The 22,976-nt window shown below is 33.4% G+C and overlaps 1 pseudogene; it reads right to left on the reverse strand.

Moving 5' to 3' along the window:
* Positions 1-22,642, reverse strand: part of LOC149545596 (disease resistance protein Roq1-like) — a 68,042-nt pseudogene extending 45,400 nt beyond the window's left edge.
* Between the last annotated feature and the right edge of the window lie 334 nt (positions 22,643-22,976).

Consider the following 22,976-nt stretch of genomic DNA (forward strand, 5'->3'; position numbering starts at 1 on the left):
AGGCTGCTATTATTCTTTGATGGTTTAAAAATGCCCTCAAATGTGGACAACAATTTTAAAAAAATAGTTTACAAAACCCAATCGGGTTTTCTAAACTATAATGGTCAGGCTTTGATACGAAGCCTAGTCGACATTTCACTTTTTAAATAACTCGATCAGATTATTGAATTTTTTTTTTTTTTTTTTTTTCGGGGGTGGGGGGCAGGGGTGTCCACTTTTTGGTACACCATCTTGGTGCATTTACCCTTGCATAAACAAAAGAATATGAATATTTTGAGTTAATGAAATTAATACAGTAAAATCCATCATCATTACAGTTAAGCTTTGGATGGCATATTCATAAATATTTGATCAATAATTTTTTATTAATCACGGTTTTTCAATTATAGATTAATTATTATTAGTTCTTGCTTTGTCCATAAGGTATTGAACTTATGTTTCCTATTATTCATATGCATTAATTTGGGGAACCCTAAAAATATAAGATCTTAAGATTTGAGGTGTGTTTATCTAAAAGCAAAAAATTAAATAGTCCAAGTCTTTCCATTTTCCCTCCTATCCAAAACTTTATATTGCAACTTTGCAATGCATCATGGAGGTGACAACATTTTGGCTTATTTGGTATTCCACAAGAACATCCTCTAAGGGTTGCAAGCCACTTCCAATTGCAAAAACACTTTGCAACAAAAGATTATTTTTTTTATAGTCAACTATCTTTTAGAAAGTAACACTAAAATTTTGGCTATTCTTTGGTCTTAGTCAGAATATGTCTTAGGCAAAGCATTGATAAAGGAAATAGTTGAAGGTAAGGACAATCTTTCATGTGATTTGAATTTTTTCTTATATATATTCTTTTAATTTCGCTTCTAATTGACAATTTATCTTTTTATTAGTTTCGGAGGCGTTTCTTATCAAACCCTAAAAATCACATAGAATTTTTCTATGATTTAGAATAATCCCTAGTTTGAGGTTAAATTTATTTGTACTCTAATGTGCATTGTTACTATGAGTATTCTAGGAGAAGTGTGCATATACACTTAGAAGTGCACCTTTCACTTGTTCTAAAATGTCTTTTCTCTCTATGTTTCTGGAATGTAGTCTACCCTCGTTGATTCTTATTTATACTAGTGACTACACATTTTTCCTTTATGTAGTGCAAAGATGTATAAGCAAGTATTCCAATATTAGGATCGAGAATAAGCTTCCTTCTTATGTTAATATCATCGGCATGCCTATTTCATGTAGCAAACCATGGTAGGAGAACCAAAAATCCATAGAAGGATCCCCACCCAGTCATGTAACCAACACATTGAAGCAAGATCACCCAAAGCAACACCCCTTTCAAAGTTGAAAGTGGATGAAGAACCAGTGTTGGATAAAAAATTGCTTGCGCAAGTTATCAAATGCCTGAAATTTAAAAGGAAAAAAATCTAGCTTAGCCAATCCAATGTCTAGAGATTGCAAAGAAATATGAAACCCATAATGCTAAGGGAAATGCCTTAGCCATTAGGGACTTCCCCTTGGGCTATGGGTGTAGTGCTCTAATACTTTTTAAGGAGACAATTATTGAATACAATAGAGTCCATAGTGCCATTAAAATTAACTCTAGCATTGATGAAGAAGAAGAGCCTATAGAGGAATTTGAAGAAGAGACGATTCTGTTACAGTCAACACCAAATTGAAGTACATTTACCAAAATGAAGAAATATTAGTAGTCACTTATGAACACTTTTTTCTCATAATTTATTTCCAAAACAAGACTATGTCTTCCTACTAAGCATTTTATTCATCCCAACACTAAATGGTTAAACTCTATGGAGGTCTATTCTGCTATGACTTCCACAAAATTATTCATTCCTTCCATGTTGATGTTTTAGTAGAAATTTTCTTCTAATGTATTCATGCAAAAATAGAATTTACAAGTGAAATGGTAAAATCTAGCAATTTGAGCTACTGAGTAGTATCGTCATTTATGTCATGCCTTACTTTTGTATGAATGTCCAAATATGTCACTCAAAAAATCCCGCCCACTGGTCTACCTTAGATTTCAGTCTAGAAAATTAGAGGTCCTCTATAGAAAATGATTTAATTGTATAAGAATATTCCATTATTAATCCTTGTAATTATTGAATCCATCCTTAACCAAATATTTTAGTTTTGCTATATTTATTTAAACCCAACTTAGTGAATATATCCTTTGGGTGAAAATAAATCCCCACTCCATCACATTTTTCCATATTTAAATTAAGAACAAATTCAAACATTCTAATTGACTGACTCAACAATGACTAATCATGTTTGAGCTAAACTTAGTTTAAACTTTTACTATGCAAAATACATCGGTCAAAACTTAGATAAAAAAGGGCTATGTGCAACTTAAGTTTAAACATTCTAATTGACCGACTCAACAATGACTAATCACATTTGAGCTAAACTTAGTTTAAACTTTTACTATGCAAGATACATTGGCCAAAATTTAGATAAACAAGGGCTTTGTGTAGCTCGAGTTCAAACATTCTAATTGATTGATGACTTACTACTAGTAATATCTCCAAAAGGCTCTTTGAAATAATACCCAGTGTCATTAATGCAAAGCTAGAGCTAAAGAAAAGGGCATGACAACCATAACATCTACTCTTTTGATGAAACATTTTATTTTTATCATATAATCAATGTTAGATTGATACAATTATATTGAATTCTACTTGCCAAAAGAGATGCTTACTTTCTTCAATTCCCTATTTGTTACAATCATTTTAAATACTACAACCATAATCACCATGACAAGTATGTCAAACTTAAGAGTACAAATAAATTCTCCTATGTGATAAAGTTAGGTTCATTTAGTTTTATTGGTTGTTATCTATCCTAACAGTTATTTTATTAGTACAAAATTAATGGTAATCCAATTAATTTAGTGGTTTTCTAGAGGGGTTTCTATTTATTACTACAAAATCAGAGTTAAATACAATTAATTTGGATACAAGCCAAAGGTATTTGGATGGATATTGTTATTCTTGTTATTATATTTCTATTTGCTTATATATTCTCATAGTTCCAATGCTCTTGACTAACAAAATATATTAATTACTACATTATGATTGTTTGTTGATGTAGAATTTCCTTTCCCAAAGTGACAGTTTCCTCATTGTACAGGTGTTGGAGTGCTCATTACAAAACAAGCAACCATGCTTTCATATTTTTCAAGGTTTGTAATCACTTGTCAACTGATCTTTGCAAATTATACTATGCATTTTTCTACCATTGGTACCATTATTGCATTATAGGTGCTCATATTACTTATGTTCATCTATTTCCTTGCTATGTTTATGTGGCTTCCATAGTGACAGTAAAAGTAGGTAAACTATTTGTAGAGTAAGATGGCATCTGCAACCAATAGGCAAACATGTTCCCAAGTATCCCTCACAAAATAGGACATAACCTTGATGACCCAATTATAGTTGAGACATATAGACCACATGACCAATCAAACATAATATCAATTGATGAGGCCCTTGAGAAAGTACATTGATTTCATATTAATATATTCAACTTCAAAATTGGTGATTGCATGTTTGACATATCCATGTTTTACTTCATGGCCAATACATGTGCAATGAACTTTGCAATGGGATTGTCAACCACTTCTTGCATAACCTTCACAATGGTTGTGTTGAAGCTTTATCTTCTTACGAGAATGAGTTGCACTCATCAATACTTTATGACTTACATAGTATTCAAGACAAAAAAACATACCTATGTAGAATGAGGGTTTTTGCAATAGAGGTCAACAAACATGGCGAGGTAGGCCTCTGGAGTGACATATTCTGTATATGATTGCTCACATGTTGGTTGAACATCTCTATATGTGTTTGGTCCTCAACCCAGAAAAAGCCATATTTACATTTCAAGAAAGACTCATCTCATCTTCTTTTATCAATACTTTTTCATAATGCTAACCCAATAACTAGCCACTATGAGCCTATTTTCTCAAGAGTGGGCACACCCATTGAGGTCCAAAAAATGCAACTAGCACTCCCAAACATAGATTGTGATGTATCCAACACTTGGGACACAATTGTGGATACATGTAGTATACTTGGCCTCAATCAAGTTCTAACATTTTCCACTTCATGTGGTGAAAGCATGTATGTTGCCATAGCTTTCTTGCTTGAAAAATGATTTGATGTAATATCTTTACACTTGTTTCTAGCTCAATCTTTAACAAATGCACTAAAAGTGAGTGAAAAATTTGTACTAAAATATTTCCAAACTCTACAACAACCTCCCACAATGCATAACAATAACCACGTCCAATTGCAGTTGCTACTATTGAGTCTCAAACTGTCTATGTTGAAACTAGTGTATAGGGTTTTGAATTTTTCTTATTATGGGTTTCACACATATTTGATGCAACTATACATGTATGGAAAAAAAATATGCCACACAAAGCTAATGTATTTAGCCACTACCACAAATAAAGAAAGCTCATCAACTTAATTTGCTTCAAAAAAAAACTAAGGACATTATCATTATGAACCACTTCAAGCAACTGACCAATTACTAGATGACATGAACAAAACCCCAACCATGCCAACTGAAGTTATGCATAAGACATGTGTATTAAAGAATTCAAACAAATCCTACTCAACATGTGTCAAAAACATCAAAGCTTTAAAAAAATTTACAACAAAAATGAATACAAGACATTCATTGCAAAAATTGAAAGTATCAATACGCAATATGGACCAAACATTCATCGACAATGTTGATGGCAATAGAATTAAAACCATAATTGGACAAAAAAAATCATGCTCACAAATGAAAAGAAGATGTCCATTCTATAAGACCAGACCATGCCATTGACCCCAAAAAAAAATTCCACTCAAATCTAGAAGAAAACGCAATCGAAAAATCCATTAACCAACACTTGAAAACCATTAAGGACACTCCTACACAATCATATACTCTTTGTGAGATGTTATATTTCCAAAAAGACATTTACACAATTGACTCAACATTTATTTATGCTCTATCCTTTCTACTGATTGATATGAGTGAAAAAAAAATTCCATTAGGCCATGACCCCATTTACAGGAAATGTGTAAAAGCCACCACAATTGGCAAGATCCTATCTTTTGCAACTCCATGGAACATTAGGTGTAATAACCGTATTGATGTTGTCTACTCCTTGACTACTTTCAAAGAAAGACTTGTCTTCCTTCACATTGCTTTTGCATAGATTAGACAACTAGGATACAAAAGAGCACAACATGGCTTGGACGGTACAATCATCAATGTCCCTGTGGATTTTGACAAGGTCCAAGTAGCTCTTCCTAGGAAGATTGATGAAACTAAAACAAAAGTAGTGAGGTTAAAAAAAAAGCTACAATATGACAATGCAGATGCACAAGGAAATGTTAGGTTGACTTGTGTGATGAATGCTTTAATAGTTCTATTAGAGACTCCCTTGTACATACAAGAAAAAAATTCAATCAATAAAGAGTGGGAAGTCTTTTTTGTTGAAAACAAAGAGCACAACCAAGTGGAAATTGAAACTAAAATAAACATGGATAACACCTTGTCTAACCTCGAAGATTAACCTATTAATGAATGACTCATACATTGGTTTAATGATCCCCATTCAATCAAAGGCCTATTGCACCACAAGAAGGGCTTAAGCCTCTAAGCATATTCCAAGATGTCTACTCGGAGGAAATGAATTTCCCTACACTTTTCTATGGTTTTCCATGACTAGAGGACATAACTAAAACATTTACCTATCAGAAAATAACAAAGTGGGAGCTCATGCATAAGGAAAAAGACTATGCAACCCATATATCTAATATTTTCTTTAAAGCCATAAAATACATTATTCACCAAATAGTTTCATTGTCATGGGTTTGCATTTAAAAAGCTGAACTAAAAGGTAGAAAATTATGTGCTAGAGATGTGCATGATCTTGCTAATCTAGAGAAAATATTATGATCCCCCTTAGGGTTTAGATCCCTCAAAAGCATTTGAACATCTCTTGACTATTTGGAAAACACTCAAAAAAATATATTCGTTATGATAAGACAATTGGGGCCTCCAAATTTCTTCATAATGTTGACTAGTGTTGAACACCTTTGGGAGCCATTGTGTAAAGCATTGCAATATCCCTATATTCTAGAACAAATTAGACATAATCAAATTATGGAAGATAAAGACTTGGACTTTGAAATTAGAAAAAAAACTTGGTGCTATGATCAAAGGAAAGGCAAGAATCTTAATCACTCAATTGAGATCTGGATCCCACCATTTGAGATGTGAAACCGATAGATGGAAGGTCCCTAAGGAAGAGTGGGAGGACAAAATTTGTAGATTTTGCAATGAGGGTGTTGTGGAAATAGAGTGGCACTATTTGAAGGATTGTATGACATATGAAGACATTCTCAACCAACACAAAGAAATGTTAAAAGTGAACAACACAAGAGACCTTTTCGAAGGACCAAGACTCCTAATGGGGGCCATTTTACTTATGCAAGTTCACAAAAAAAGAGACAGGCAGGAGAAATTGCATCAGATTGACTAGGAGTTCTATGCAGGTCCCTGAGGCTTATGGTTTCATGGACATCATTAAAAATCTTTCATTCATTCATTCATTCATGTCAGTTAATTTGTTGTGATTGGTGCTTTCATATTCTTTATGACATTTAAAACATAACATTATTATCCATAGAATTATGGAAACCATTTTCTTTTAATCCCTAAAAATAATTATCAATTCGTGTGGGACGTTGAAGCATGTAAATATATATTTTATTTATATTAGTCTTTGTTATTTAGTAATTTTATATTATATTTAAATTTTCAATAAATTAATATTTTAAAATTAATTTAGAAATGAATTTATAATTTATATAAAAATTATATTTATTTTATTGTTTTATTATTTTAAATAATTGTCAATATATTTTGGTACAAATTATTTTCAATGAGTAATATTTTTAAACAATCTTAATAATTAGTTATGTTAAAATCATCAAATTTGATGAAAGATTCCAAAAAAATTGCACGTTCAAAATGATTTAAATATTTTATTAAAGTTGTATTCAATTTTCAAATTGAAGAGTCAACTTTCATTAATTTATTTGCATCATATTTTAGTTTGAATTCTTTTCTTTTGATTATATTTCCATCTTATACTTTTAGAAATTGAACATAATCTTAAGTAATAAATAATTTATTAATATATTTATACGTTAAAATTATATATATATATATATATATATATAATTTGAAACTATTTCACCTTAAAATCTTTGCATAAGGCGAGACTAAAGCTCTTCAGAACTCTTGTTTTATATAGTACCCCATTGCATTATTGATTTAAATAATATGTATAGTTAATGATGAACTTCATTATTAAATTAATTCAATAACTATATTTATTAAACTTTGTTGCCCAGTCATAAAGTGTTTCAATTTTTGAAACTGTTAATCCCCTAGTTATGTGTGAAATATGTCCCATTTTGATCATTGAAATGATCATTTTATCTCTAAGTTTTCGTGAGTTTTTGAATCTTCTTGTCTTCGGCTCGTCCTTACCTCCACCCAGCACTTGAAATTTTTAAAATCCGGCTTCTGAGCTCCAACTTATCACAGGTTAATGTTGAGACCCAAAATACGTGTTTTCAAGTCTATCATTAACCATTAACCTCTCAAAAGGTTAATGATAACTTTAAAATCGTGCATTTTGGAGTAGGTTAATTAACCTTTCCAAAAATGTGTTTTTCTTAATCTATGAAAGGTTAATGATAACCTTCAAAACATGCATTTTGGAGTAGGTTAATTAACCTCTCCAAAACACATATTCTCTAACCTCTTTGAGACGATTATTAACCTCTTGAATTTCTTGATGAAGGATTAGATAAGTGAATGGCTCAAAATCAATTATCATAACAATTTAGTTTCCAGTAACAAGTTTGCTAAGATGTGGAGAGAGTTACAGGCAGTCTGAAATGACAAGAAAATCAATGCCCATAAACTGTATGGCATAATGCCTCTTGACATCACGTGGGACTCCAAGTTCATAGTGTAATTGCAGAGGAATGGTGTGGAATCACAGACAAGCTTGTAAATTGTTTTACTGAAAGTTGACCTGCTAGTTATTAAAAGAAGCCAAACGCATCTCAAGAGAGAGGAAGCATGTAATGGTAAAAAGAAAGAAGAAGAGTACGCTGTTGGAGCCATATGATGGACTGGAGTTTTGTCTCAGAGATTGCTCATGTTTTGAGGAGAAGGCAGTTATTTTCAAACCTTTGAATGCTCTTTGCCATTAAAATACATGCTACAAATAAGGCAACAACTAGGCAAGAAATGATGATTATCAGTTATAGAGCTTGCTCGAGTTTTGAAGAGAAGTAAGTCGATTTAAATGTGAATATAAACATATTAAAGGAACCCGATAAGATGTGGATAGCTCAAGTTTTATGCAGATGCGAAACTTCATGGATTCAAACATGACAAGTGTTTGATCAAATGTGCTAAAATACCTCACTGCCAGGATTACATATGTAATAAAGGTTTTAAGTTTTGAATGAAAAATATCATCATTCAAAAACATGAGTTGTACTCATGTTTGCAGCAACAACCTTCCTTCTTCTCTCAACATGCTTGCCTATCCAACTACAGTCCAAGCATAGACAAGGCACGTTACCTATTTTCACTGTCTTCTCTCAATATTACATCCCATGGGAAGATAGATAATGTAGGGGAGTTATTTGATTAAAATCCTGCACATAAGCAATCCACAATCACGAGAGAAAAAGAGTGAGAAGGTGCCCAAGAGCTTTTTGATATCAAGGGGAAAATTGCTGCCACTGCTAAAGTAGCTACAGATGGACATTTGTAAATTTATGCTTCCCCATACTGCTCTGAATTTGAAGGAAAAGAGAGTCATGATTATTTTGAGACATAACACAGCCATGAGAGATCGGTGTTCCATCCCAACAAAGCAGTAAAAAGGAAAGATTAACCACACTAGGAAAAGCTTCTTCTTCTTTTTTGGTTGAAGAGTATGACAGGTTGGCTGAATCGATGCAATAGAATGGACACTTAGTTATAGTATAAGTTGCTATATAACAAGGAAAATGGTCTAGATGATAATGTTATGACACTTGAAGAAATCCAGTTAGGTTTTGAATCAAGAGGAACAGACCTTGGTGATATTGATCACATTGTTCTACATTATGCACTCAAGTTGGTGGAATAGCCTGACAAAGCTGTACTGTTCAAAGAAACATCAAGAATGATGAAGGCATATATTTGGTAATGCAAGCATCTATCTAAACATGATAGGTAGAAAGGTAAGATAGAAATAGCATAAGAAGGATGCATGCCCCTGGAGAAAACTTTATCTAAAGATATAAATTCAAGATGTATTGAGAAATATAATGATGCTGCACTTTCTTTCAATACACAACTCATGTCAATTGTCAACACGGTGAACACTCTTCATCCAGACATTAAAGCGGTTTATGTAGATTTCTACAATAGTTCCATGGACATTTTTCAAAATCCCTCCAAATATGAGTTTGAGTTGTCTAGTAGGGATTGATAAGGATTGATAATTCAATCTTCTTCTCAAAATATCTAAGGTTCAAGTTTGAAGTCACATTGTTTAATTTTGTTGAGGTTAATTAACCTCATCCAAATCACGTATTTGGGGGGTAGTTACTAACCACAAAAGGGTAGTCATTAACCTCTGTGTCTATATAAGGGCTCTTATGGGCTTTGTAAAGGGACTTTTTGGTTTTAAAAAGAAGGGAACACTATGCTAAAATTTTGATTAAGAGATAAATTCTAGAAAGTATGTACACTTTTTATCTTTGAAATTGAAAATCTCTTTTGTCTTCTTGGTGCAAGGAAATGAAATGAGATGTGCTTTGGGTTTCTTATTCTAAAATCAAAATTGTTATACATTGTAGTAGACATTCTCATGGTACTATGCGAGTGTTTATGAATGATAATGAATGTGTTTTTTAATACTAGTTTCTTTCAAGTGTAGTCCTTGATCACCTTTGTTATCAATCTTGTTTACCGAAGAAGGTTGTGAGGGCGTGTGGTGCATTCGTTCTAAATGACTTTCTCTTGATCTTTGAAGTTTTAGATTCTTTATTTGAAAACCCTTTAAAAATTATATCATACGAGGGAGCTGCCCCTCTAAATGCAGAGGAAGGCTGCATACCAAGGGCTTATCCAACTATTGTGAAAGGTTTGCCACACACTGCATTGGGAAAATTCTACTGTGACAAATCTGTTTACCAACAGATTTTTGGTGACTCTGGTAGGGAGACTAAACGAGAAAAGATTGATAGTCGTCTGTATTGAAGCACAATGGTGCTACCACATGAGAACATTTTTCTTGTTCTCCAACCAAACCTTGGCTTCCAAGACACCCAGGAGGATATCATCTCAGACTTGAACACTCTAGCTTGGAGGTGTAGATGAAGTGCATAGCAATATCATCAAGTAAATGAAGTTCTTGAAGAAGAAGAAGAGCTCAGAGAAATCTTAGGGAGAGCTCCTATTGGTCATAACGTTATAGTCATTGAAAGAATAGTAGTTATCCCAAGAAGAAACAGGCCAAATCTTGGTCACATCCAAAACCAAGTGAACAATAATCAACAACATGGTTGATAAAAGGTACTTTTCCTAGAATGAAGGTTGGCGACTCTATTTTAAAGATTGATTATCGGCGACTCTATTTGAAGGCAGCAATTCAGAATCATGGTTTGGTACAAGGGAAAAGTTGAAAGTGACAGTGATAGTGATAGTGATGATGAATACTTTTCATATCCTAAGAAACAAATTCTCGATGAGCCTTTGCAAGTTGAATTCTTGAAGAATTTCTATGGCAGTAGGAGGTTAGACCCTAAAATGGTTCATCCCCACTTACTTCAAGTTTTTCAAAAGATTGAAGAAGAGGATGGAAAGAATTATGGTTTTCTTTTTTATGATCAAGAATCCTTCTTGGAAAAAGATTTAGCATATAAAGATAAAGAAGGACTTGCTGAAAAAATGTACTTCATCTAAATTAGCAATGAGGAATACTAAAAATGTCTCTTATGCACCTGTATCCCAAAAAAATTAGATTGATCCTAAGTAGGAAAGCTTCTTGAAAAGTTTCTATGGTGGATAGAAACTTGACCTAGGAATGATTCATCCATCTTTGCTCCAGACTTTGCAAAAGATAGATGAAGAAGATGGTAAGGACAATCAATTTTTCTCTCACAAACCAAAATCATTTTTAGAAAGAAATTCCACATACGAGCATAAGGAAGAACTTGATAAGAAAAGTGATTCATGTTAATCGAAGATAGATAGTGGTGGTCAAAAAGGTGTCCCAATGCCTACACCTATTGCTCATAAAAATCATATTTCCATTGATCCCAATCAAGTTGAATTTTTAAAAAGCTTCTATGGAAATGCACACCTGGATCCTACCACTAAACATCCTTCTTTACTTCAAATGCTGCGAGAACTTGAGAAAGAAGAGCCACGCAAGAATTATTTTCTTGATAACAGAACATCTCCTGATCCAAATGTTAGAAACGATTCATCTAGTTCTTCATGCATGAAAGAAGACTAGGATTCTACATCTAATCAAGGAGATGGTCGAGAAATGGTATCTATAGAAGAAGAATGGTCCGATAATGTATCAAGGAATCATTGTGAAAATTTCCAAACCCAAGAAAAACTATTCAGTCATTTCGATTGTAATAGAAAAGAAAAAGAAATATTAGAATCTCAAGAAACTATGCAACATATGATTGAAGATGAGGAAAATGTGGATCAAGGTGAATTTCATGATACTTTTATTCCTACTTGGTGCCTCGATGATTCAGATGATGACTTCCTATGTGGAGAAGATCTTCCCATTCATCCTTCCATGATCATTCACGATGAGGAATCTATTGATCATGTCAATACTTTAGATGTTCTGGCACAATATGAAATCACTACCATTTATGGAGATAAAAGCACCAATGAACTTCTACAAATATCTACTTTCCCTGAGGAAATGGAGATCTTTACATTTGATGATATTGATGAACTTGTGATTAAAAGATCGGTTGATGAAAAAGATAAAAATCAACTTCTAGGAGAAGAAGATGAACCATATAACTTTGATTCTTTGTCATGCATACCAACTTTCACATTCCATGAAAGATGTCTTGGAGAAGAAATGATGATTCAAAAGGGGATAGATATCATTGAACATATTGAAAATGAAAGCTATATGGATATGAAGACAAATTCCACTATTCTGACGGAAGTGAAATTAAATTCCTATGGATCATTCAAAGTTCAAGGAAATCCTCTTTTTGAGACTTTTCATCAAATAGGAAATTCTATGCCAAAGAACTTCAATGAGAAGAATAACCATAATGAAGAAAGTAACGAGTTAGCAGAGGATCTCATGGAGGAATCTAGTGAAGAAAACTCTTATGATGTATTTACTCCAAGATTGTGCTCAAAATCTTTGGATGGTAAATTTCTCTATGAAGGAAATGTTTACTTAAATCCTCTATTCATAGAGAAAGGCATTTATGTTGATGATCCTCAAGTTAGTATTCGAAGACAAGGTTTGATGGCTATAACTCTACAACTTGCTTCATGTCATAGATTATATGAAGGCAATACAATACGAGGTTTGATATCATTGAGTCTTAATCACCAGAAAGATCTTTAGAAGGAGAATTTTGATATTAATGGAAGGGAAATTGAAGTGATGACCAACCATGTTGACCATGATATTAGTATAACTTCGCAGTACCTAAGACTTCAAGATAATCTTTTGGAAGATAAAGAAGAAAAAATGGATCATGAGAAAATTCAGTATAAGATGGATGTGCATCCCAGTTGGAGTAATTTTACAAAGGATTCAGCCATGACCATGCCCATGGAAAAGCAAGAGTATCTAGTGTCAGAAACAAGTTCAAGACATCTTGATGATCAATCACTAGAAATCCAATTAGAAGGCTAGCCAAATAGAGGTGAAGATCAGAAATACATTCAAAGACTTGAGAATCTTATACTTCAACTTTTTCAAAATGAAGTTATCAATGACATGCAATAGGAAGCAGGATTAATTTTAAAGTTTGAGATTTTTTATGAAGCTTGGTTATTTGGATATGTCCTGTCATCCAGAGATGTGGGGTGTGCTATGAACTTCAGAGTTAGTATTCAAGTAGCACACTTATATTCGAACCCATGGAAGCTTAAGAATTGCCACATGTTGGTGCGCCATGGTATTTATTTTCCCCACCCTGTGACTGGATTTGCATGATTATACCTTGAGTCACTAGAGGTACGGAAACCTACCCTGTACATAGTCTAGTTAGGAGTTTGTGGTGCTTTAGTTTTTCTTTCTGCTGTCCTGTTTTTGGTGTTTGTTCCCTCTTTCTAAATTGGTTCCTCAGATGACACTATTTTACAGCCCAACTGGATTCAAGCTTCATCCTTGTTAGTCCTTGTCCCTAGTTAGAGCCAACTGTTGCCCGGTCATAAAGTGTTTCAATTTTTGAAACTGTTAATCCCCTGGTTATGTGTGAAATACATCCCATTTTGATCATTAAAATGACCATTTTATCTTTAATTTTTCGTGAGTTTTTGAATCTTCATGTCTCTAGCTCGTCCTTAGCTCCGCCCAGCACTTGAAATTTTTAAAATCTGGCTTTTGAGCTCCAACTTATTGTAGGTTAATGTTGAGACCCAAAATACATGTTTTCAAGCCTATCATTAACCATTAACCTCTCAAAAGGTTAATGATAACTTTCAAATTGCGCATTTTGGAGTAGGTTAATTAACCTCTCCAAAAATGCATTTTTCTTAACCTCTCAAAGGTTATTGATAACCTTCAAAACACACATTTTGGAGTGGGTTAATTAACCTCTCCAAAACACGTATTCTCTAACCTCTTTGAGATGATTATTAACCTCTTGAATTTCTTGATGAAGGATTAGATATGTGAATGGCTCAAAATCAATGATCATAACAATTCATGTTTCCAGTAACAAGTTTGCTAAGATGTGGAGAGAGTTACAGGTAGTCTGAAATGACAAGAATATCAATGCCCATAGACTGTATGACAGAATGCCTCTTGACATCACATGGGACTCCAAGTTCACAGTGTAATTGTAGAGGAATTGGTGTGGAATCACAGACAAGCTTGTAAACTATTTTACTGAATGCTGACCTATTGGTTATTAAAAGAAGCCAAATGCATCTCGAGAGAGAGGAAGCATGTAATGGTAAAAAGAAAGAAGAAGAGTACGTTGCTAGAGCCATATGATGGACTTGAGTTTTGTCTCAGAGATTGCTCATGTTTTGAGGAGAAGGCAGTCATTTTCAAACCTTTGAATTCTCTTTGCCATTAAAATACATGCTACGAATAAGGCAATAAGCAGGCAAGAAATGATGATTATCAGTTATAGAGCTTGCTCAATTTTTGAAGAGAAGTTGATTTGAATGTGAATATAAATATATTAAAGGAACTCGATAAGATGTGGATAGCTCAAGTTTTATGCAGATGCAAAACTTCATGGATTCAAACATGACAAGTGTTTGATCAAACGCTCTGAAATACCACACTGCCAAGATTACATATGTAATAAAGGTTTTAAGTTTTGAATGAAAACTATCATCATTCAAAAACGTGAGCTGTACTCATGTTTGCAACAACAACCTTCCTTCTTCTCTCAACATGCTTACCTATCCAACTATAGTCCAAGCATAAACAAGGCACGTTACCTATTTTCACCGTCTTCTCTCAATATTACATCTCGTGGGCAGATAAATAGTGTAGGGGATTTATTTGATTAAAATCCTGCACATAAGCAATCCATAGTCGTGGCAGAATAAGAGTGAGAAGGTGCCCAAGAGCTTTTTGATATCAAGGGGAAAATTGCCACCACTGCTAAAGTAGCTACAGATGGACATTTGTAAATTTATGCTTCCCCATACTGCTCTGAATTTGAATGAAAAGAGAGTCATGATTATTTTTAGACATAACACAGCCATGAGAGACTTGTGTTCCATTCCAACAAAGCAGTAAAAAGGAAAGATTAACCGCACTAGGAAAAGCTTTTTTTTTTTTTTTTTTTTTTGATTGAAGAGTATGACAGGTTGGCTGAATCGATGCAATAGAATGGACACTTAGTTGCAGTATAAGTTTCTATATAACATGGATAATGGTCTAGATGATAATATTATGACACTTGAAGAAATTTGATCAGGTGTTGAATCAAGAGGAACAGACCTTGTTGATATTGATCACATTGTTCTACATCATGCACTCAAGTTGGTGGAACACCGTTACAAAGCTGTACTGTTCAAAGAAACATCAAGAATGATGAAGGCATATATTTGGTAATGCAAGCATCTATCTAAACATGATAGGTAGAAAGGTCAGATAGAAATAGCATAGAAAGGATGCGTGCCCCTGGAGAAAACTTTATCTAAAGATATAAATTCAAGATGTATTGAGAAATATAATGATGCTGCACTTTCTTTCAATACACAACTCATGTCAATTGTCAACACGGTGAACACTCTTCATCCAGACATTAAAGCAGTTTATGTAGATATCTACAATAGTTTCATGGACATTTTTCAAAATCCCTCCAAATATGAGTTTGAGTTGTCTAGCAGGGATCGATAAGGATTGATAATTCAATCTTCTTCTCAAAATATCTAAGGTCCAAGTTTGAAGTCACATTGGTTAATTTTGTTGAGGTTAATTAATCTCATCCAAATCACGTATTTGGGGGGTAGTTACTAACCACAGAAGGGTAGTTATTAACCTCTGTGTCTATATAAGGGCTCTTTTGGGCTTTGTAAAGGGACTTTTTGGTTTTAAAAAGAAGGGAACACTATGCTGAAATTTTGATTAAGAGATAAATTCTGGAAAGTATGTACACTTTTTATCTCTAAAATTGAAAATCTCTTTTGTCTTCTTGGTGCAAGGAAATGAAATAAGATGTGCTTTGGGTTTCTTATTCTAAAATCAAAATTGTTATACATTGTAGTCGACATTCTCATGGTACTATGCGAGTGTTTATGAATGATAATGAATGTGTTTGGTAATACTAGTTTCTTTCAAGCATAGTTCTTGATCATCTTTGTTATCAATCTTGTTTACCGAAGAAGGTTGTGAGGGCATGTGGTGCATTCATTCTGAATGACTTTCTCTTAATCTTTGAAGTTTTAGATTCTTTATTTGAAAACTCTTTAAAAATTATATCATACCAAGGAGCTGCCCCTCTAAACGAGGAAGGGGGCCTATCTAACTGTTGTGAACGGTTTGCCACACACTCCATTGGGCAAATTCTACTGTGACAAATCTGTTTACCAACAAACTTAAAATAAAAATTAATTATATAACCATTTAAATTTTATATATCTTATTAAATAAAATAAATAAATTTATTCAATATATTTCATTTTTAATAACTTAAATTACTATATATATATATGCTGTAATATTTGATATATTTGTAAAATAATATAAACATTAAACATTACTAAATATTATATATATTAAATTAGATATATATTAATATTTATATATATTATAATATTTAATATATTTATAAATTAATATAATCATTGAATTAAATTTTAAATTAATTTTAAATAACACCAAAAAAAATAAAAAATTAATACCTGCCTACTTGCGTTTATCCTCACGTGTTGCCTTTACTTACCTTTATCCATAGTGGGTGTTTATTTATTTTTTTAAACCAAACAAATCACTTTAATTATTATAAGTTTTTTTAACGTCCACACTCCAACATGCCATGCTTGAGGTGAGAAGAGGAAGGGGTGGGGCCCGCTCGGTGTCCCCCGATGTATTTTTAAAATTTATATTTCTATAAACAAGCGAGCCCATATAGAATAGGTATAGTATATTATTTTATATAACGAGCCTATCCTAGGATAGCTACGATTTTATTAAATTAATTTTAATACTTCTATAATTAGAGAAAGGAGCACGAAATTATCCTCATGGATTCTCATTTATTTTAAACTATCACTTTGTTCTATCGGTTCTATCAGTTATTTTGTCTTTTCCCAATGGATGTTTCTAGCAGCATCAGCTGTTGACTAAACGTTAATAAATAAAACAAGTGACCAGAAACTAGCTGACAATATAATTAATGCACCATTAATGCTAATCATTTTTTAAAAAAAATTGGATTGACAAAAATGTTTGAAATCCCAACAAAATTGAAAAGAACCAATTGAAAAATAGAAATTAGTGAAAATAAATTAATTTACAAATAAAGTCTCTTCAAACTTTAAAATACAAATTGTAAAAATTGCACAAATTAATAGTGAGGGGTCAAATGAAACTAATAGTGTACATTCTATAAATATAGACTTACACCAAAGTCATAGGGATATTAAATATCTAAATATGAAAGTGGATGATGTTGCGTAATGTCAATATTAGAAGAAATGTACAAGATTATTTCTCAATCATAATACTAAAATAGTAATATTACCCACCGATCGATATGCTTTTAAAGATAATTGAATCATTATGAATGAGAATGTGAAAAGTTTTATAGGGGCACGAACTTTTCACGAAATTGGTCTCCTATAGCGGTGCTTCCTCCCTTTCTTTTGCCCCTTGTAGAAGTATTCATCTAATGAACAAATAGTAGGGGAATTTGACACGTACTGGAATTTTCTCGATTAGTTATTTGAATTTGACACGTATGACTTGACGAAGAACTACGTGCTTCATAACTAGGATGCCAACGTAGTTCTTTTTATATTGTGCATGCCATTTGTGGCAACGGTAGTATTATGCAATATAAATAAAATTATATTAAATTCATATAACTTTATCCGAAGAAATTTAGGGAAATTAAATAGTGTTTTGTTTTGTTGCATGGAAAGAACATTTTCAAAATAGTCATGGAAGCCAACCACATTCACAATTTTACCATAATGGCACATTGATTGGATGTTGAATTGGGAGGAAGATACAACAGAGGAGAGGTGCTAGAAAACACTATCAATTACACAGATGATGTAGGGCTACGTTGATGCCCTTCAAATTAAAGGGATCAAATATCTGTATTTAGTAGTTATCTGTGTTGTAGAAATAGCTCTTCATCACTCCACAATTATTAGGTATATTTTTCCTTGAAGTTTCATTTCTCGATTCTTCAATTCTAGGTTCTAGCTATATATATATATATATGCTAAATGATTTGGAGTGTGTTCTTTTGGATGCTAGGCGAAAGACGGACTCAGAATTGGTGTAAGCATAAACAAAGTCATGTTGAAAGATCCAAACTTCTGCTTATAATATAATTTGTTCCCTTCTGAATATACCTAGTACTAGATAAGCATAACTCAATTGTAGCGCACAAAGAGAATGTCTCATGATTCCAGTGACCATCTCGTATCCTATTTAGTACAAAAAATCCCAAAGCCGCTCTTACATTGATAGCTATGGAAACCATAAATTTGTGGGGTCAAGGACATTCTCTGTTACAAATTATAATAGTCTCTAAAGTTCCATTGAGCTTTTCCTCTAAGCTTGCTCCCTGATCAGATTTTCCAGCAATCGAAGTCACTTTGCCCAAATTTGTGCTTCACCTTAGACTTGTGATAATATGAAAAAAACAACTTTTAAAACAGTCTAATCTCCAAATCTAAAACGTAATACACATTCTGATCTCCAAATCAAGATGTATATTAAACTATAGGTTGTGGCCATAACCAAATTCCAAAATATAGAACCATTGGGTCACTGCTGCAATGCTCCTAGCTGGTCTTTAAACATGAAAGACATATATATGCCAACCAAATTTTTTGCATGACAATGCATATAGTTATGTCGAAACTAATTTCGAGCCCCTGAAACATAACATGGGCCAAAATCACTCAGTTAAATAAATCCCTGCTAGTCTTCAAATCAAGTTCTATCAATACCCGAATCTAGAAAGAAAAACTTCAGAATTTAGAGGATACTATCCCATGTTCATCTTGCTATTTTAGTTTTCTAGCATTCATTGAAACCTACACCTCTGTTATATGCCTACGAAAAATAGTTGTTTGTGAAATTGATATAAAAAGGAATAGCATTTGATAATCATATTAATTAATTAATTTGTTGTTGGAATCACATGCTAGCAATAGGGGATTCAAAATCTGTGCAACTCATAGTTTTGCTAATGGTTTGTGACATTATATAAATTATAAGAACAAATAAATTATTTCGTAGTGGTAACAAAGCTATAAAAAAATGAGTAGTCCCTGCAACCACTAACAGGTTGAGAAATGTAAAAACTTTCCCTGTTATATTTGTTGAGAGGAGTGGGAGAGTTGAACTCAAACATTCTAAGCATTCTAGGCAAATATGGATTTTTTGGGAAATGATGACCATAAACTACATGATCAGCTATATTGATAAGCTACATTTACAAGTTGAAATTCAGATTTTTTGATCAACTACTTCTACAAATTGAAACCTAAATGTAATATTTTCTTATTTCTACACCTATAATTCAAGGGTTACATGACAAAAGAAAGGTACATGTTTTCTTATTTCTTCCAAATATAGCTTTAGGCCTCATATTGTAAACAGTCTACATCATACTTTGGCAAGACAGTGCAATGGGGAACTGAATAGAAATCATAAAGAAACTTCAAGATAAAAAGTTTCATGAAAATTTGGAAAATTCACAAAGAAAGTTCCAATTAGAAGCTTCAAGAAAAATTTGGAGAATCTTCCATGTAAAAAAAAAAAAAAAATTGTTTTATTTTGCTTGATTTTTATAGTTATATATAATTATGATGTAATAAGATTTGTATTTAGTTTGAAGTTGCTCAAACCAAGGAGAAATGAGATAAATCATATTTTTCAATTATTAGAAATAAATATTTAAAATATACTATATTGTTTCTTTACAATAAATTTAATACTGTATTGTGATTGGTCATTTGAATAGTCAAATGAAACTAAAAATTTGAGACTAAATAGTTACGAGTAGAAAGAACTAATAACATAAACCTTGTGTTAGACTGGCAATCTTTGAACATCTAAAAACATATTTTCAAAAAATAAAAAAACTTAGTCTTTGATTCTTTGAACATTTATAAACGCATTTTCTATATATCTCATTTTTTTTAATTCACCAGCTCTTTCAATTGAGGATGCTCAAAATTCTAATTTTTAAAATTATATAATGCTCTCGATAATTGAAATTAGTAAAGAAAAACTTTGGATTAGAAATATATTGGCATCTATGAACATTTAACCAGCCGATACCCTATTAACTTTGGAAACTCTTTCAAATAAGTTCGGAATATCACATGTTTCAAGTGAAAGGGTGCCTAAAATTGAAAATATTTTTTAATAAAACTCTCAATCCTGAAAGAGAAAATCCGGATACAACCATAAGATGATGCATTCCACTATATAAACTTACTAAATACTGAGAAGATTAAAATACCTCTGTGTGATTCTCCCACAATGTTTTGAATGATACATCAGAAATTTCCAATCGCTGCAAATGTTGAAGAGGAATCCATGCCGGCAATGAGGGCAAGCTTGGCCATCGTGTCATATACTTGTAACCCTGAAGCTCGAGCCATAGTATGGAAGCTGACGACTCAACACAACTATCTGATTGGCCTAAAAAGAATTTAGCTGCATAGCCCAGGCCCCGTTTGGTTGGGGCAGATGAATTTTTGACATAACCAGGTTTTCGAAAATCTGATTTTGTGGTTTGGAAAGCCAATGATCCGTTTGGTTGATACGGAAGATGAATATACTGTGGACCCCACAATATTATTAAAAAAACTGTCATAAAATTCAAAACCTGGTTTTAATTTCGAATTCCACCTTTTTACTGGAAGAAACTTCTTCCAATTTTTGACCAAAATTGGAAGATGAAATTGAAAACCGGGTTATAATTTTAACCAACCAAACAACAAAGTTTTTTGGCAAAACCTGATTTTGCCCCTGATAACCCGGTTTTGATCCTCATCTTCCAGCAACCAAACGGGGCCCCATGGAATTGTCATAAATGGAATGGAAAGACCTGTTATTGGTTTTGGCGACGATATATTGTAACCCCATTAATTCCTGCATACACAGAAGAAAGCAGTGCAGTTCTCAGATTATGTAGTAACAACTTAAATTTGGTCATGCATTCTGTAATAATCACCGATCTCTTCTATAAGGCATTTATCTTTTAGTGTTTGTAGTGCAGATTGAGCACCCCATCCTGATATCTCCAATATTTTTTCGGCTATACGCTTTGGTTTCCCCGAAAAGAAACAAGCCATGTCCATGAAAACTTGTTTTTCTTCATCCTCCAATGCGTCAAAACTTATTCTCAGTCTTTGTTTTACATCTCGAGGCAGCGTCCTTCTAGCTTTTAAAACATTCGACTCCCAAAACTTGAGATCTCCACCATGAACAAGCCGGCCCAGAACCAAAAGAGAAAGAGGTAACCCGCCACACACGTCTACAAATTGCTCAACCAAAGCCTCATACCGAGCATGTGGAAAAGGTTGGTCAAACGCATGCCAGCAAAAGAGTTGCATCCCGTTGCCTCTGTCCATTCCTTTTAAAGGATAACCAATAGTAATCCCTGTAGAGATCATCACTCCAACGTCACGAGTTGTTACAATAATAAGACTATTACCTGATTTATTTAAGGTATCCATGATCAATAGAGCCTCTAACTGCTCCACATGATCGATGTCATCTACAACTATTAGGAAGTTCAAAGGGATTGTTGATAGAAGACTATTGAGATAGCTTGTCCCTTCTACTCCAGCTATAAATGAAACAGTTTGAAGAGCTTCCTTCCACTCGTTGAGTTTCTGGAGGTACCTGCCCTTTTTTTTATATTTCACGAATGCATCAGCATATCTTCCCTTTTCAATATGGCGGAGTTCCCCTGGCTCCACTTCATAAAACACGGGAATAATTTTCGCCTTACTTTCTATCATGAGAATCAGCTCAGCCAAGCACCAAGCTGACTCTGCATATCCTGGGGAGAAGATGGCAATGTGTACCTGAGCAGAGCGGATGGCAGTCTTAATAGTAGAAGGAAATGATTTTCCAAGTTCCTTCTCTTGAGAATCAAGAAACACCTCTATTCCCAATTGCCTAAGAGAGTTGTAAAGCTCCGTTGCCAACGTCTCTTTGACATCGGGGCCTCTGTGATTGATGAATACATCAAACAATCTCGATGATTCAAAAACCTTCGCTCTTTTGCCAGCAGGTTCCATTTCACTGAAAGCAATTGATTCCCGATTTTGCTTGTGAGATGATGAAGAAGACGTCATTACTTGCAGTTCAAACACTAACAGCACTTGATAAAATAGAGATAGAGAAAGGGAGAGAGAGAGAAGGGCATACGGATTTGATCGCGGTACGCGTAATGTAATATGAGCTTTTTGGGATGAAGAGGCGTAGAGTGAATCAAATAGATCGTACTGCAGGTAAGCTTAATCTTTTCCTTGAAATTACTATGACCTGTACAATGAAGAAGGGAGGTTGAGTGCTTTCCTCGAAACATGCAAACGGAAAAACCGGGGAAGGAAACATGCAAATACATAGAACTTGTTCAAACCATAGTTTGTTTAGTGAAAAAAGCAGGGGAGGAAAATGCCTGGAACTTATTCAATCCTCGGTAGGAAAATGCTTCAAGCAACTTGTAAAGGCCCTGGTCTGTACAATGCGGAAAAAGGGCAGAAATATGGCTATCTCATTCAGTCCCCGAACTGTACAGGAAAAACAGGGGACGAAACATCGGAGGGAAGTAAAAGAAAAATACTTTGAAAAAGATGAATTGCAACATCTCCGAAAGAAGGTAGATTACTACGTCTGTCGGCAGTACAGAAAAAGTTGGAGCCTCCTCAAGAAAGTCAGGGCGGTTGAGTTTCCGCGA

This window comes from Cupressus sempervirens, chromosome 7 (assembly GCF_028749045.1).
Source record: "Cupressus sempervirens isolate cs-2001-9-10 chromosome 7, ASM2874904v1, whole genome shotgun sequence".
Lineage (NCBI taxonomy): Eukaryota > Viridiplantae > Streptophyta > Pinopsida > Cupressales > Cupressaceae > Cupressus > Cupressus sempervirens.